Below are 5,000 nucleotides of genomic sequence, written 5' to 3' on the forward strand. Positions count from 1 at the left end.
GCTGGGGAGAGGGGCCAGGGCGTGGGGGGGCCTGTGCGGCGCCGCCGTCTGGCTTAGACCTGCCTCCACCGCGGGGGGTCCTCGACCCACCGGCGGACGGGCGCGAGGAGTGGGAGAGGGGGGCTGGCCGTCGGGGTCCGCCGCGGCTCCGGCACAAGCCCCAGCGACCCGGAGGTCAAGCGCGGGGCATGGTCGGCCTGGCCGTGTCGGCGTCGCCCTCCGGCGTAGTCCCTTGTCCCGGGCTCTTGCCCGTAACCTCAAAGGTGACCGACCGAGCGGCGTCTCCCCCCGAAGCCGTGTCTCGACTGTTGAGAACAGACGAAGTCCGGTGCGGCAATACGCCGGGTACTCCCTTCGCCAAACTCGTGCCCCCCTTCGATTCGTCTTTCCTTCTCCATCCTCCCTTCTCGCTCCGGGGCGTCCGCTTGGTCTCTCTCTCTCGCTCTCCCTCTCGCTCTCGCGCTCCCTGCCGAGCCGCCTCGGAGGACGGCGGACGAGGGGAAGGCGACGGCGTTCGGCCGCGGGGCACACCGCACGGTGAGAACCCACTCGCCCGCCTCCCCGCACGTCTGTCATCCCCCCACTATCGTAGGGGCTCGGGAAAAGACTGGAAAACGCGGAGCTCGGCGGTGGCGTGGAAGCGCCACCCACCGCCGCCGCTCTCGCCGATGCCCACCGCGGAGGCCGCCCTTCGGACGCTGGGGTGCGGCGCGGGCCTCCGCGGACGAGCTGCGCATCTGGAAGTCAAAGGGCCGCCCTCGGAGAAGATCGTTGTGCTGCCCCGCGCGGGGAGCGATTCGGACGGCGGGCCCCCACGCCGAGGTGGGTGGGCGCCCCTCCGTTCGCCCGTGCGGGTCGTCGGACCGCTGCCGTACCACGGTTCGGGTCAAACTCCCCACAGCTCGGCCGCCTCCGTCCGTAGACGGGAGGGCGACCGCCGGCGTGCGCGCCCAAGGACGAGTGCCTGAAACCCGGGGGGGGGTAACAGAGGAAGGAGACCGCCCGCCGTAAACCGACGCGGGCTCCAAAGCCCGGGCCGAGCGAGCGGCACCACCTCCCCACCCGGGAGCGCTGAGCCAGATCGATCGGAAGAAAGGGCAGGGGCTCGGGTGGAACCCCTGCCTCCGTTCTTCCCCTCGGGGGAGACGGGGAAGAAACGTGCCCCTGGAGTCCTGGAAGCGAGTGTCCGGCGCGCTCCGGGCGCCCTCGAGACGGAAGCCGGGTCGCGGTGCGATTCTCTCATAGGTCTCCCCGTTGGCGCGGAAGCGGGAGACATCCGACACAGAGAAACGCCGAGCCCGCTCCGAGGGGACAAAGTCAGAAGGAGCGATCCGCCCTCCCAGAGCCCTCCTGCGGACGAGGACTCTGGATCTGCCCCCCTTCTGACGACCGTCGCCCTCAGAGGACAGGAACCCACGTGGGGAGGGTCCGTTCGGGCTCGGGCGACCCAGGAAACGCGTCTCGGACTCGGGACGGACAACCGGCAAAAGTCCCCCTGGAGCCGCGGAAGCCTGGTCTCGGCGCGAGTGCGAACTTCCATGCAAAAGGGGGGTACTCGCCAAACCGCCTACCCGAGTCGAGGAACCACGAAAACAACGGATTTTGGTCGGGGCCGAGAGGTACCTCTCTCTCCTATATCCTGCAGCTGGTGTGCAAAACTGGGTATTTGCATGGTGAGACACCGACCCCCACTTTAAGGGAACAAAGTCAAAAAGTGTCCGACCTCCTGGAGCCGTGCGGCGGATCCGGCGGCCAGAAATTTCCTCATTCCGGTTCTATTTTTTTTTTTTTCGAATTTGCGAAATTTGGAGGCCAGGCGGCGTAGCTGGGACCTGGACTAGCTCGAAACACCCTGAACCGGTGAGCGGAATCGATTTCCCAAAGTTCTACGGCTCCCGGAAGCCAAAAACAGCTCGCCGGAAAATTTCAAAGTCCCAAGGACTCTTTCTTGAAAATCAATCCGGGGGCCATGGAAGTGTCCTCGGTACAACCTCAGAGCTTTCCCCCGCCTGGAAGTCTGACAGCGGTCTGACGTTTTTCAAAGTTTTGAGCTCTCTGTTTGTTCTCAAAGTCACAAAATCGCTTTTTTTCAGTTTTCCACCCAGCAGACCCAAACTTCACCCCCACTTAGGTCACTGTCTAGGGGCGCCTTACGACATATTGACGCCCCTTTAGGGTGGAAGTAGGGGAAATGGGTGATTTTTACACAAAATCGGAAATTTCTCAAAATTTTTCTAAGTGTCAAGGACTCTTCCAGAAAATCTCCCCCAGGCTCCTGGAAGCGTCCCCGGTACACCTCTGGCGGCTGCCCCCGCCTGGAAGTCCGACACACGCCTGAAATTTTCAAAGTATGAAAATACGCATTTTCATCCAAAAATTCAACTTTCCCCCCGTGCACCGCAAACTTCACCCCCACTTAGGTCACTGCCTTGGGGTGCCTTACAACATATTGACGCCCCCCTGGGGTGGAAGTAGGGGAAATGTGACATTTTTCACAAAATCGAGATTTTCTCAAAATTTTTCTAAGTGTCAAGGACTCTTCCAGAAAATCTCCCCCAGGCTCCTGGAAGCGTCCCCGGTACACCTCTGGCGGCTGCCCCCGCCTGGAAGTCCGACACACGCCTGAAATTTTCAAAGTATGAAAATACGCATTTTCATCCAAAAATTCAACTTTCCCCCCGTGCACCGCAAACTTCACCCCCACTTAGGTCACTGCCTTGGGGTGCCTTACAACATATTGACGCCCCCCTGGGGTGGAAGTAGGGGAAATGTGACATTTTTCACAAAATCGAGATTTTCTCAAAATTTTTCTAAGTGTCAAGGACTCTTCCAGAAAATCTCCCCCAGGCTCCTGGAAGCGTCCCCGGTACACCTCTGGCGGCTGCCCCCGCCTGGAAGTCCGACACACGCCTGAAATTTTCAAAGTATGAAAATACGCATTTTCATCCAAAAATTCAACTTTCCCCCCGTGCACCGCAAACTTCACCCCCACTTAGGTCACTGCCTTGGGGTGCCTTACAACATATTGACGCCCCCCTGGGGTGGAAGTAGGGGAAATGTGACATTTTTCACAAAATCGAGATTTTCTCAAAATTTTTCTAAGTGTCAAGGACTCTTCCAGAAAATCTCCCCCAGGCTCCTGGAAGCGTCCCCGGTACACCTCTGGCGGCTGCCCCCGCCTGGAAGTCCGACACACGCCTGAAATTTTCAAAGTATGAAAATACGCATTTTCATCCAAAAATTCAACTTTCCCCCCGTGCACCGCAAACTTCACCCCCACTTAGGTCACTGCCTTGGGGTGCCTTACAACATATTGACGCCCCCCTGGGGTGGAAGTAGGGGAAATGTGACATTTTTTCACAAAATCGAGATTTTCTCAAAATATTTCTAAGTCCCAAGGACACTTTCAGAAAATCTTCCCCAGGCTCCTGGAAGCGTCCCCGGTACGCCTCCGGCGGCTGCCCCCGCCTGGAAGTCTGACACACGCCTGAAATTTTCAAAGTATGAAAATACGCATTTTCATCCAAAAATTCGACTTTCCGCCCGTGCACCGCAAAATTCACCCTCATTTAGGTCACTGCCCTGGGGTGCTTTACAACATATTGACGCCCCCCTGGGGTGGAAGTAGGGGAAATGTGACATTTTTCACAAAATCGGAAATTTCTCAAAATTTTTCTAAGTCCCAAGGACACTTTCAGAAAATCTTCCCCAGGCTCCTGGAAGCGTCCTCGGTACGCCTCCGGCGGCTGCCCCCGCCTGGAAGTCTGACACACGCCTGAAATTTTCAAAGTATGAAAATAATGCATTTTCATCCAAAATTCGACTTTCCGCCCGTGCCCCGCAAACTTTACCCACAGTTAGGTCACTGTCCTGGGGTACCTCACAACATATTGACGCCCCCCTGGGGTGGAAGTAGGGGAAATGTGACATTTTTTCACAAAATCGAGATTTTCTCAAAATATTTCTAAGTCCCAAGGACACTTTCAGAAAATCTTCCCCAGGCTCCTGGAAGCGTCCTCGGTACGCCTCCAGCGGCTGCCCCCGCCTGGAAGTCTGACACACGCCTGGAATTTTCAAAGTATGAAAATAATGCATTTTCATCCAAAATTCGACTTTCCGCCCGTGCCCCGCAAACTTTACCCACAGTTAGGTCACTGTCCTGGGGTACCTCACAACATATTGACGCCCCCCTGTGGTGGAAGTAGGGGAAATGTGACATTTTTCACAAAATCGAGATTTTCTCAAAATATTTCTAAGTCCCAAGGACACTTTCATGAAATCTTCCCCAGGCTCCTGGAAGCGTCCCCGGTACGCCTCTGGCGGCTGCCCCCGCCTGGAAGTCCGACACACGCCTGAAATTTTCAAAGTATGAAAATACGCATTTTCATCCAAAAATTCAACTTTCCCCCCGTGCACCGCAAACTTCACCCGCATTTAGGTCACTGCCCTGGGGTGCTTTACAACATATTGACGCCCCCCTGTGGTGGAAGTAGGGGAAATGTGACATTTTTTCACAAAATCGAGATTTTCTCAAAATATTTCTAAGTCCCAAGGACACTTTCAGAAAATCTTCCCCAGGCTCCTGGAAGCGTCCCCGGTACGCCTCTGGCGGCTGCCCCCGCCTGGAAGTCCGACACACGCCTGAAATTTTCAAAGTATGAAAATACGCATTTTCATCCAAAAATTCAACTTTCCCCCCGTGCACCGCAAACTTTACCCGCATTTAGGTCACTGCCCTTGGGTGCTTTACAACATATTGACGCCCCCCCTGTGGTGGTAGTAGGGGAAATGTGACATTTTTCACAAAATCGAGATTTTCTAAAAATTGCACTAAGTCCCAAGGACTCTTCCAGAAAATCTTCCCCGGGCTCCTGGAAGCGTCCCAGGTACACCTCCGGCGGCTGCCCCCGCCTGGAAGTCTGACACACGCCTGAAATTTTTAAAGTATGAAAATACGCATTTTCATCCAAAAATTCAACTTTCCCCCCGTGCACCGCAAA

Source organism: Ranitomeya variabilis, unplaced genomic scaffold, assembly GCF_051348905.1.
Source record: "Ranitomeya variabilis isolate aRanVar5 unplaced genomic scaffold, aRanVar5.hap1 Scaffold_238, whole genome shotgun sequence".
Lineage (NCBI taxonomy): Eukaryota > Metazoa > Chordata > Amphibia > Anura > Dendrobatidae > Ranitomeya > Ranitomeya variabilis.